Source organism: Tupaia chinensis, unplaced genomic scaffold (assembly GCF_000334495.1).
Source record: "Tupaia chinensis unplaced genomic scaffold, TupChi_1.0 Scaffold000028_1, whole genome shotgun sequence".
In the NCBI taxonomy this organism is placed as follows: Eukaryota; Metazoa; Chordata; class Mammalia; order Scandentia; family Tupaiidae; genus Tupaia; species Tupaia belangeri.
Window position 1 is genome coordinate 7,449,988 of NW_006159458.1, and position 13,535 is coordinate 7,463,522.

The 13,535-nt window shown below is 37.5% G+C and overlaps 1 protein-coding gene across 4 annotated transcripts in view; it reads left to right on the plus strand.

Annotated features, from left to right (window-relative positions):
- Positions 1–13,535, plus strand: part of SOX5 (SRY-box transcription factor 5) — a 1,018,333-nt gene that overhangs the window by 485,354 nt on the left and 519,444 nt on the right. The window contains exon 1 of one of the 4 annotated variants that reach the window (XM_027771093.1): positions 6,685–6,702. The exons of the other annotated variants lie outside the window; for them this stretch is intronic. The gene's annotated coding sequence lies outside the window, so the exon portion shown is untranslated. Of the gene's footprint in view, positions 1–6,684; positions 6,703–13,535 lie in introns of those variants that run through there. 4 annotated transcript variants of the gene reach the window in all.

Genomic DNA, 13,535 nt, shown 5'->3' on the forward strand with positions numbered 1-13,535 from the left:
ACTATAGTTGAAATACCCCTAGATTAATTAGTGTTGGTCAAACCAAAAAACAATTGTGCTAATCTACATACCAGAATGGCTATAAAATTATTCCTAATAATAATAATGGAAAATATCAAGTGTTGGTAAGGATATGGAGAAGTTGGAGCTCTGATTCATTGCCAATTAAAATGCTATGGAAAATAGTGTCATGGTCTTCAAAAAGCTAAACAGAATTACCATATATTCCGACAATTCCACCTAATAAAAGACCCAATTTGTGTGCCAATAGTCACTGTAGCATTATTCACAATAGTCAAAAACTCGAATCAAACCAAGGATCTGTTAACAAATGAAGGGTAAACAAAATATGGTACATTTATATAACAGAATATTGTTCAGCCATGAACAAGAATGATACATGTTATGGTATAGATGGAACCTTAAAAACTTTATACTAAGTTAAATAAATCTAGTGAGAGAAGGAAGAGTGTAAAGAAGAGATACTTAGATGAAGCAGCTACAGCATTCAATGATTGAGCATAGAAGGGACATATTGAAAAGAAATCCAAGACAGAGTAGTAGGATGGAAAATGGGGATGCTGCTATAATGGAAGCAAAGAGAAGAGAATGTTGAATGAAGGAAGGTGTTAGTCCATTTTGGGCTGCTAAACCTGAGTGAATACCTGAGACTGGTATGAACAGATGAACAGATATTATGATGAACAGATATTACTGAGTTGACACATAGGCATGTGCCTATAACCCCAAATACTTGGAGAGATGAGACAGGAGAATAGAAAATATTCAATTTCTAACTGGTCAAGATAGTGAGACCCCAGTACTGAAAAGAAAGAGACTTACTGGCTCACAGTTCTAGAGGCTGGCAAATCCATGACTGAGGTGCCAACATCTGGCAAGGGCCTCCTTGCTAAATCAATCCATGGGGAAGGAAGAAAAGCAAGAGGGCGCTACATTTGTGTTCTCATTAGGAAAGCACTGCAACAATAATGGTATTAATCCATTCAATGAGGGCACCTTCATGACCTACACATCTCCCATTAGTCCCCATCTCCAATAATTCCACATTAGGGATCGAGTTTCTAACACATGAACTTTGAGAGACACATTCAAACCATGTGAGGGCCTGGCCAAGGTCAAGCAGTATAAGACCCCAAGTTTGTCCGCCTGATTTAGTAATGGAGAGTTCATTGTTAATCTTGGAAATAGCAATTTTGGTGCTACCAATACTAAAGCAATACTAAATTTCACTGAGAAGTCGATGCAAAGTCGTTAAGTAGTAACATTAAGCATAGATATCTCTTTGAGACAGTTCAGCTGAAAAGGAATCAAGAAATGAGTAAAGACACAGGTAAAGTCCATATTCTGGCATCAATTATTATTATTATTATTATTTTGAGAGGTTTTTGCTATAGGGCGTATGCGCTCACTGGAAAGACAGAAAGAGACAGAGAGACAGAAAGCGAGAAATCCCCCCCCACAGGGGATGGTCACACCACAATCCCTTCTCCTCCACTCTCCTCTGGGGATCTTGGGCACACATGCACACACGCCTGGCATGAGTTTAAGCCACTGAGTCCAGGACTCGAACAGCGGTCGACTACGTGGGAGTCCAGCGACATAGCCATTATGCTAACTGCTGGTCCCATGGAATCAATTATTTACAGGATCTTTCGCAAATTACTTAATATCTCTGATTCTGTGCCCACATCTATTACCTCAAAATGTTGGTTTAAGAGCTAATGCATGCAGTGTTTGCAACAACACTTTGCTATTGAGTGAATGCTCAATAAATGTGAACTATCGGCTCAGCCATGTTGGAATCACATGGCCTATCAAGATTAAGAGCCTGGATCAGCCTTATACAATCCTAGTATACCCATGATCCTGGCTGTCTTAGAAGCCTGTGGGAGGAGATTGAGGTCTGACAAGACTCTGTTGTGGGGGGACCAGCAGTTAACATAATGGCTATGTCACTGAACTCCCATGTAGCTGACCCCAGTTTGTGTTCTGGACCTGGTGGCTTAAACTCATGCTGGCATGTGTGCATGCGTGCCCAAGATCTCAAGAGGAGAATGGAGGAGAAGGGATTGTGGTGTGGCTATCCCACCCGAGGGGGTGATTTCTCGCTTTCTATCTCTCTGTCTCTGTCTGTCTGGTGAGCGCACACACCCTATAGCAGAAACCTCTCCAAAATTTAAAAAAAAAAAAAAAAAGACTCTGTTGTGGGTGTCTGTCCCTCTCTTTCTCATTCTCTTATATTGTCTCTCACAAAATTAGTAAAATAAATAAACTCTAAAAAATGTTGGGTATAATTACCCTTGATCTGGATATTATAATATCCTTCATATTATAGGGATCTTTTTAGCTAAAAATCTACATTTCATATTTCTCAAAAAAATTCTAGGTTGGGACCAGCAGGTGACAGATTGGTTAGGACGCTGGATTCCCTCATAACTGACCACAGTTTGAGTCTCAGACCCGGAGGCTTGAAACCTGTGCTGGGTGCATGTGCATGTGTGCCCAAAATCCCAGGAGGAGAATGATGAAGGGATGGTGGCATCGCCATCCCCTTTGAGAGTGATTTCTCACTTCCTCACTCTGTCTGTCTGGCAAGTACATGCACTCTATAGCAAAAATCTCCCTCTTAAAAAACAAAACAAAACAAAACAAAACAGAAAAACCAAGGTCTAAATATGGTGGCACATGCTACTAAGATACTTGCTCAGGAGTACTACATGGGAGGATTCGATTTAATTCCTGGTCCAACCTAAAGGCCAAGTGTAGTGATGTGTACCTGTAATCCCAGTAACTCAGGGAGGCTAAAGTGAAGGATCAGGAGCTCACGACTGGCCTGAAAAACACAGTGAGAGCCTGGCTAAGAAAAGAACTATATGTGGAGGCACACACCTGTAGTCCCAGCAGAGAGGCTGAAGTAGGAGAATCACAATATTGCTAGACCCTATTAGGAAGAAAAAAAAGTCTACACGGGAACACCAAAAGCCAGGACCATCAGATCAGAAGATAGAGACAGGTGGAGAAAATTAAGGTCTTGTTTATCCTAAATAGTAATTTTAATTACAATCATGCACTACAAAACGATGTTTGAGTCAATGACAGAGCACATTCATGATGGTGGTGCACTGAGCCATATAGCTGAGATGTATAATAGGGCTAGAGCGTGTAGGTTTAGGTAAGTATAGTCTGTGACACACGAGTGATACACGACTGTATTTACTAATACTTAATTAAGAAGTCTTTTCTATCCTTTATTCTTTTGTACCCAAAAATATTATTTACATTTATTACTATTCCACAATGTTTTTTCTGGAGGGGGGGAAACAGTGCTTTTGTTATAACTGTTATTTTAAAATTATTGTGAAATCATAAGGATATTTAAAAAATCTTGGCTTGAGACCAGCAGTTAGTGTAATGGCTATGTCGCTGAACTCCCATGTAGTCGACCGCAGTTCAATTCCTGGACCCGGTGGCTTAAAGTCATGCCAAGTGTGTGTGAGTGCGTTCCCAAGATCCCGAGAGGAGAATGGAGGAGAAGGGATTGTGGCATGGCCATCCTCCCTGGGGGGTGATTTCTCGCTTTCTATCACTCCATCTCTGTCTTTCTGGCGAGCATGTGCCCTATAGCAAAAAAAAAGAAAAACAAACAAACAAAAACAAACAAACAAAAAAAACCCTCGCCATAAAAAGTCTTGTTTTTAATCAGAAATATCATTTATCTGAGGAACTATTATTTTAGATTATGTATACACTTTATATCTATTGATATCTCCCTCTTTCTACTGTACACTGCATATCATGTATATAGTTTTATGAAAAGAAATTCTTTTTACATGTACTAAATCACTAGATTAAGAAATAATTTAAATATTTTGCATAGTTACTTTTTATATTTCCTATTTATGTATATTTAATCTGCCTTTTCAAAATAACAATTTAGCTTTCATTTTGCTCAGTTTCAATTGGCCTGTTACGCTGTAATGCATCTATTTTAAACAGATATGTATTTCTCAGATTACAATTGAAAATGTTCAGTTCATTGCTATGGACCCACCTAGTGTCGACTTTTCAAATTCATTTCCTTACTGTATGTGTATGCTTATGCTATACATCATAAAAGTCGTATAATAAATGAAATGCTTAAATAATCTTAACATTTAAAAGCTCATTACAGATGCTTAATGTTTTTGTTTCTTTTCTTTTGGTATGCATTGTACGTGACACAAACAATCTGAAAATAATTGACTATGGGTTAAACATACAGCTGCTAGCAAGAATCTTATTGCTCTTTTCAGCATCATCCTACTCAAGAGGAAAATATAACCACCAGTAAGAAGTGTAGTATTATTGAGAGAGGTCATTTTACACAGGAATTTGTGTGATTTATATGCTGAAGTTACTTTTCTAAGTTTGTAAACAATACTTTATTGCCTATAATAATCGCTAACACTTGTATTATATTTCACAGTTTACAGAGCATTTTCCCATACATTGTAATACTAAATATGTGCATTTATTTTTTGCAAGATGGATAGTATTATCCCCAATTGACAAATGAGGAGACTGAGGATTTGAGAGATTATAGGTCAGAAGTAGAATGTGAACCTAGGTTTTCTGACTAGGCATAATCAAAGCTGTTTGCATATATCTCAATCAATACTTATCTGCTACTATAGCTAACTATGTACTCAGTATGAATACTATGTAAAACTTTGACTTTGCTGGTATGTATATAAAGCGTTAATGGAAATTGGCCTACTTGCTAATTACATTAATAAAATTTATCTGTACTGGGTAGTTCAATACATTTTTCTTTAATTAATTTCTTTCATCTGACTTCTGGCAAAATAAATATTTAAATCAACTTGATTTTTTTTTTTTTTTTTTTTTTTTAGGTTTTTGCCACAGGGAGTGTGCACTTGGGGTAGAGAAACAGAGAGATAGAAGGAAAGTGAGAAATCACTTTCAGGAGCAATGGCCATGCTGTAATTCCCTTGCCTCTCCTCTTTTCTAGGTATTTTGGGTGTGCCTCTACATTCACCTGGTGTGATTTTCAGGCCTCTATGTCTGGGACTAGAACTATGAACAGCCATTTGGGAATCCAGTGCCATAACCACTATCCCACATGCTGACCCCACCAAATCAAGTTGATTTTAATGTATTTTATCCCAATAATAAACCATGTTACTTAGATGTTTCTAATGATAATCTCTGGACAGAATTTCCTGCCTTTCACTTTCTGCCTAAATAGAAACAAACTTATTCCTTCTACTTTCTGAGAGGAAAAAAGTCCAGTACATCAGTGTAGGCCATTTACCCAAACAAACTTCTGAATACATTGACATGCTTTTTGAGTGGTATTGGATTTCACTCTGAAGAAATCTGGAGGGTAGAGAAATAGGAAGTAGTTTTTTGTTTGTTTGTTTTAAGTGTTGTTATATTCCTATTTTTCCCCATTTCCCCTTTTCTTTTCCTTTTTTTTTTTTTTTAAGAGGATTGCCTTAGGGTGTGTGTGCTTGCTTAGAAAAAGACAGAGACAGTAAGAGGGAAAGTGAAAAATCTCCCCTCCCTCTCAAGAGGATGGCAAGGTTACAATCCCTTCTCCATTCTCCTCCTGGGATCTTGGGCACGCACACACATGTGCCTAGTGTGAGTCTGAAGCCACAAGGTCCAGGACTCCAACTGCAGTCAGCCGTGGCAATCTAGCGATGTAACCACTAACTCTCTGATAGCCTTGTTCCCCGTTTTCTATTCCTCAGCTCTGAAAACTTGGGAACATTTCTGCTGTGTCTTTGAAATCTTAAATAAATAATGAAATAGAGTGTGTCAAATAATGGGCAACACATTATTGACTTCTGTGGCAGAATATAACCGTGGTCTGGTCAGTCTCAAAGTGCTACAAAATAATTTGTAAGAATGAAAAAATATGTCATTTATAAACATTTGATGAGGCTCCTGCCTATGGCATGGTCGTTAACATGGCTGGATTTTTCATGGCCAACTGCTCAGCCGAAGTCTTGACCTGGTGGCTTGAAAAGCATACTTTGTGACAAGTGCCAGCCGCCCCCCACCCCACCAAATTTTTTTTGAAGAAAAAAAAGTTCTGATGGATGATTGTGGTTCTAACACTCACAGTGTCACAGGAGGAGGGTGAGCTCTTACCTAGAGGATCTGTCTACAATGTGCCTAGGAAGCTGTCGTTGTCATGCATGAGGTTCCCACCAGCATCTGATTGTAGAGTTGGTGCTTAGAGTTAGGGTCCAACCACGGTCTCACTTACTCGGCCATCAGTCAAACCAAAGGCCAAGCTAATAGATAAGCCAGCCCTCGAACATGCTGGTGCAGGACACCTGGGAAGGACCAAACATGTTGCCATTCCTAAGGTTCGGGCCACCACACATGCAAGACCACCTGCCTGGGACATTGAATAGGGACCGGCTCCATGGGCTCCAGCACTGCCTTATCAGCACGAACCACCCGCGCTGCGCTCCCAGGGCATGTCTTCGTCGATGCGCATGCCCAGTAAGCCCCTCTTGCCCTACCCCGGCAGGGGCTGCCGGAACCGGAACCGGAACCACCTGGCGCCACTCCAGGCTTGGGCCTGCCCTCCTTGTCGAAGTGTGAGGTGTGGGGTGTGAGGTGTGAGGCTGTAGTGACTGCTTCTGAAAGCTGTTGTCAACTAAAGTAAGCTCAGTCACCAACTTTCTGACATTCTGGGTGTTGGCAAAGAAGGGCTTCTCAAGGTGGGCCATAAGTTAGAGGAAACATGTAGATATACTTTTAATTTTGTAGATACACAGATGTTCGTATATGTGTATTTACATAAAAGGCCATACATTTACGTCTGTAGTAAGGAATGCATCTGTTTTGCTCTGAGGCGCTTGAAGAGCTTGAAAACCGCTGAAGTAAATGGTGTACTGAAGTACCTGGTGTATTTCTTACGTAGTAAATAGAAGTAATGAAGTGCATGGCAGACACTTAGGCAAGCACCCATTGCTGAGCCAGACTTTAGCCATCTAAGCAATGGGTAGTCTTCTCTAGGAATGTGTCATGTTTCTTCCGTTTTCCTGGTTACCCTCGAGGTGATGTGAACATGTTATATACAGGTCAACATCCTATGTTGATACCTATTGCTAACAGGACAACTATGTATCTTTCAAGGAAGCATAATATAGTGACTTAGGTGTGTTTTTTTCTTCCCCAGCAATGATAACAAAGTCAATAAAAGGGATATTAAATCACTATTTTTGAGGACATAAGCAAATTGTAGGAAAAAATGGCGACATGTACAGTCACCAAGTATACTGGGACAATGAAAAATTTTAAGTATAGGGGAAAAAACAAATGTGTGGTATTTATAGCATTTTATGGTATATGTTGCAATGCATTTATGAGTATCTATTTAAAATTCTTTTAATATCCTAATATTTATCTTCTGTAACCTATCAATTTGTTTCCATAACCATTTAGAATTATTTTGGTGGGTTGCTTTTCACACTATGATCTAAAGAGAGAGACAGGGAGGTTTGATGGAATACTGTTCCACCCCAACTTTGCTCCAACCCCCCTCCATACACATGCAAATTCCCCCCTGTTCTTTAGTGTAATATTTCTATTCTTGCTAAGGTTTTCTGTTGATTGGTTTGTTTTCTTTATTTTAGTGAAAGTTCCAAGACAAAAAGACAAACAAGTTTGAAGATTATGTCTTTAGTTTTTTTGTAATAACCAGTTATAATTAGTTTATTAGCAGTCTAGTTTTATTTGCAGAATGACTATTTAAGATAATGAATACCTCTTAGGCAAAACTATCCACTAAATAAGATTTATAGTCTTTGAACTTTTTGTACTTCGTTCATTCACACATGCTCATGTGCTAGACTCAGAATATAGATAGTCAACTGTAATCCTATTGACTGTGTCCCTGGAAGTGCTCTAAAGTCAGAATCTTAAATTAACCAGTATAGTCTTCCCTGATACTGAATTTTGCTCTTGTATGGATGTGTCGGATTCAGGACTCAAGGTCAATTCACTGGATCTCACATCTGGTTTTGTAATTTGTTAAACAGTAGTTATGTATGACTGCAGGCATTTCACAGGAAGTATAGAGAGCTAGAAATGAGATAAATAAATTGTTTTTGAAGTAATAGAACATAAATGATGTCTCATTTGAGTTTTTCATGAGTAGCCTTATGCTCAGATGGCACTTCCTATTTTCTTTAGTCCATCTTCAGTATGTTAGTAGGATAGCTTCTTATTTGTTTAATTGGGTACTGAATTTATTAAATATGTTTTAATTTGAGGTTATTTATATTTTTTGGTATTTATATGCATTCATTATGGTGTATTTTATGCAATAGTGTGATTTCCTTATAAAATAATTAGCCTTTTTCCCTTAAATGACAATAAAAACAAACAAAACCAAACCCAGACATTTTAACATGTGTGATGGTATTTATTGTTGCCCTGTCATGCTTCCAGAATACTGGAATAATACAAGGAAATTGTTAGATTCTCTCTATTTAATCTAACAGTTTTAATTGGACGAGTTCATTATTACATTTTCTTGTAGTGAATTGTGGATTTCGTTTTTCAAAATGTTCAGGTTGCTTATGAAGTTCAGCCCTTGGCATAATGTCACTAATGATTTTTACAGAACCTTGAAATAAAGCAACAGGAAAGTCTATCAACAAAGAGATATAAGTGGAATATTTTAGATCAAAAATAAGATTCAAATTGTATACTCTAGAAAAAAAGGAGCAACCATGGGCAATTGCATATTTGATCATTTTAAATGCAGTCAAAATGGCAGTTACTGCCTAATCGTCAAATAGCATCTGGACACATGGAAAAATGGATGGCAGTTGTATTTGACAGAGATTATTGTCATTATGAAATTAATAAAGACATCCATTATGTTGTGAAAGCAGAAGCAGAGTTTAGTACATTTTTTTTTTTCTCAAAATTTTTCGAGATGTTTAAATTTCAGTGTTTTTTTTTTTCCCCCCACCAGGCTATTTTCCAGGAGTATACTGTCAGTCAGTAGTTCTGTTTTTCTGATGCAATTCCTAATGTGGATATTTTATGTCATTTCTAAAGTCTTTTTTATTGAAAGGAATAAGTCATTTGTGTTTGTGTGTGTATTTATGTTTGTTTTCTGTGGATGAGGGAGGGTTATAGAATTCATGGTTCCAATTCACCAAAGAAGAAAGTCTGTTCTAGTTTTTTGAGTATCCGTCAGGCCAGCCTTGTGACTTAATGTTTAGGGGAGCTGGATCCCATGTAGATTACCATGGGACTTGAATCCTGGCCACTATAGCTTGGGGAATATCCAGGGCATATGTATTCCTATATGCCCAGACTCCCAAAGGGATGGAAAGATGGAGGAAAGGGGATTGTGATGTGGCTGTGTCCCACTCAGGCGTTCTTCCTCCTCTCTGTCTTTCTGTTTGTTTGGCAAGCAAACATGCTTTCTGGAAAATTTTTGGAAAATAAGGCATTTCTTACTCAGTGACAACCTAATTGACATGATCAATAGCTCTTCATATAGGCTTTTGTTTTTTTTTGTTTTGTTTTTTAAAGTGGCGTTTGTCCTTTCTTGAACCTTTATCCTTTTTAATTTAGTGATTTACTCATTTTATCACACAGATTTTCATACTTAGGAATAAAAGTCTGCTTTTTCTATTGTATATTTGTACACACAAATATAATCTCTCCATCTCTAAATTAAAAACATCTATTTGATATTCTGCCATTATGTCAGATTCAATGTAACATCATTTTCCCACCAAAAGCTCCCAAGTTCCAAACTTTTGTTAATAGCAGCACTGTTATTCATGAACTGTGGCACTTTAACACATGTCGTTTCTTTTATTTTGATCCCCGTCTAGGGAAAGCTTTTTGGAGGAAGTAATATTTAAACTTGATGTGGAGTTGAAGATGAGGGAGCATGTCCTAAACTTGAAAAACAGATGATGCAATGGTAATAGCAGTATACACAAACTTAGGGTTCCAGAGATCTTTGACTTTTTTCCCCCTTCAGTTAGAAAATGTAATGGTATTAAAATTCCATGAAGTGATCGTGAGGATATAATAATGAAAAATGCATGTATTTATCTTTTTAGAGCTTTGAGTAAGGGTGGGAACGTATGTTCTACAGAGTATTATGACAGAAGAATGCCAGATAATAGAATAAAATAAGATTCTAGTAAGTACTGATACCTCAACAGAATTGTAGGGAGAAGTAGAAATTAGCATGATAAATTAGAGGAAGGGAGTGGGGAAGATACTCCAGGAGTAATGCACAGTTCAAAGAAAATACCAGGCATGTAACCAATAACTATATCAATCTGGTATAGCTGGGGCATGAGGTTCATGATACATAGGGAATAGTGTTTCTGGATAAGGAAGGGAGGCCAGAGCATGAAGAGTCATATATGACATGTTAAGGAATGTTGATTTACAGTACCAATGTTACCTATCAAACTTATAAATAAACTTCATTTTACAAAATTATATATCCCCAAAATGTGTATATACTGGGTATCTTTAAGTTTCAATTAAACATTTATTTCAGAAACTAAAATTCGAGTCTATGAAAATACCTTTAACTTGAGAATTATCATTAAAAAAATCAGAATTATGGGGGGACCAGCAGTTAGCATAATGGCTATATCACTGGACTCCCACGTATTTGACCGTGGTTTGAGTTCCGGACCTGGTGGCTTAAACTCATGCCAGGTGCATTTGCATGCGTGCCCAAGATCCCGAAAGGAGAATGGAGAAGAAGGGATTGCGCCGTGGCCATCCCCCCGGGGGGTGATTTCTTGCTTTCTGTCTCTCTGTCTCTCTCTGTCTGTCTGGCGAGCACACATGCCCTATAGCAGAAAAAAAAAAATCAGAATTATGGCCTTTCTAAAAGGTGAAACCATTTTTAATAATAAGAAATACATATTGCTCGCAGGCCTTTGGAAACACATCTGTCTGGAATCTGCTGATCTGAATTTGACAGACATTTTTTATAGCCAATAGGGAACCCTTAGAGAGTTTTTAGTTTAATTAGATGAATTTTTTTTTTCTTTTTTAGGTTTTTGCTATAGGACACATGTGTTCATCAGAGAGAGAGAGACAGACAGAGACAGAGAGGGAAAGTGAGAAATCACTCCCCTCCTCCCGGGGAGTGGCTATGGCCATCATCTTCCATTCTCCTCTTGGGATTTTGGGCACATGTGCACATGTGTCCAGCATGAGTTTTGAGCCACTGGATGCAGTACTTGAACCATAATCAGCTATGTGGGAGTCCAGAACTTTAGCCACTACAACACCTGCTGACCCCTAGATGTATATTTAAATAATTTAATTCATATGTATATATATATATTTATTTATTTAGATGTAATATTTTAACATTATATTCAAAATGAAGAAAAAATGGAAAATGCTAAAACATACACAGTGAAACTTTTAATCTCACATCTTCATTCTTTCTATTTCCCACTGCCCTGTTTCCAACATTATAGCACTTTTCTTTCTTTGAAAATAATTATTTATTTAATTTCAATTATTGTTATTATTATTATTGTTTAATTTGCTATAGGGAACATGCATGCACTAGAGAGAAACAGAGAGATAAAGTGAGAAAGTAAGTTGCTGAGGTCTAGGACGTGAACTGTAGTCAGTTAGGTGGGAGTCCAGTGCCTCAATCACTACACCACCTTAATTATAGAAATTTTAATTTTTTTCTTTGAACATTTGAATTTTTTATTTTTCTTTTCTTTTTTAAAATTTCATTATGTTTCTTTCATGAGAGACCATGTGCACACATGTGCACACTGGCATGTTTTAGGTTGACTTGAGACCCAAACCCTTAGTTAGCAGTGTGACTTCCAGCACTGTAGACCAGTATTATACTGCCTGCAGTACCAAGACTGGACCTCCTTTCTGAATTTTTTCTCACATACAGATAAGAAAAATAAGTTTGATTTCTCATTTTCACATATTTTGTGGCATATTGTATTCAGCATCCACTTAAATACTTTGCTACTTTCACTTAATTCATATCAATTTATATATTGAGGATCTTTTCATAGCAGTGAATAGGTTAAATTCCATTTTTAATAGCCATATAATATTCCATTTTGGTGGTGTATCCCTAATTAATAGACCTTTGGGTTGTAACCAATACTTATATGCTATTATTGTATGCTGTTAAATAGTGACTAACTTTGAATACATAACATTCAGCACATGTGAAAGCATATTTCTAACATAAATTACCAGAAGTGGAATTGCATTTGTAATTTTGGTAGATATTCCAAATTGCTGTCCATAAGGCTTGTATCAATATACATTTCAACTAGTAATATATGAAAGTGCCTCTTCCCATAAGTCACAAACAGACTGTGTTAGTAAGCTTTGCTGTGTTTACCACCCCACTCTATTTGTGGATTACAATATTTTTTCTTTTTTCTTGCATATGTTACATATGTTTGGTTGTGGATCAATTGGCTTGATTGAACTGGGGTGTGGTTCATTTGGCTCCAACTCTTTTCACATTTTAGGACCCAGGCTTATGGACTAATTCCTACTTCGTATATGCTGTTTTTACAAAAAAGCAGGAACAAAGAAGGTGATTGAGCCAAATCAAACATTCATATAGAAAGCGTCATATTGCATTGACCAAAGCAAGTAGCATGTCCAAACATAATGAATGGATAGAAAGTAAACTCCATCTGTAGAGAAGTATTGCAAGGGACAGAACAAATTATTTATGAATGAATGATACAAGCTAACACAGGGTTCATTGAAGTTTCTATTTTTCTGCCAAACTGATAGATTTTTAAAAATGATTATCATGTTGTAGTTAAAAATTGCATTTTCATTATTATGGAAAATGTTGAACATTTTTTATCATTTAAGAACACTTTTCTATTTCCTTTTCTTTGAATAACTTGTACTATTTGTTAAACTATTGGATTGGTGATCTTTTTTTTCATTGGGTTCAGAAAGCTTTTTATGTCTCATGGAGTGTGGCCCTTTCCTTGGATATGGGAATAGTTGTGTCTACTTTGATTTGCTTATGAAGTCTTCTATCATTGATACATTTTTGGTAGAGCTGGCTCCCAGGTGCAGATGTAATGCATTGCTTAAGAGAAGCCTGATCCCACATGGTAACTGTGGTTTGAGTCCTTGGCCTTGTCATCCTAAAACATTCTGGGGACCAGCAGTTAGCATGATGGCTGTGTCGCTGGACTCCCAAGTAGTTGACCGCGGTTTGCATCACGGACCAGGTGGCTTAAAACTCATGCCGGACACGTGTGCATGCGTGCCCAAGATCCCGAGAGGAGAATGGAGGAGAAGGGATTGCTGTGTGGTCATCCCCCCTGGGGGGTGATTTCTTGCTTTCCGTCTCTCTGTCTCTCTCTGTCTGGTGAGCGCATGCGCCCTATAGTGAAAAACCTCTCAAAAAAAAAAAACAAAAAACAAAAAAACCTCACCTTCAAAACCATACTCTGATTGGC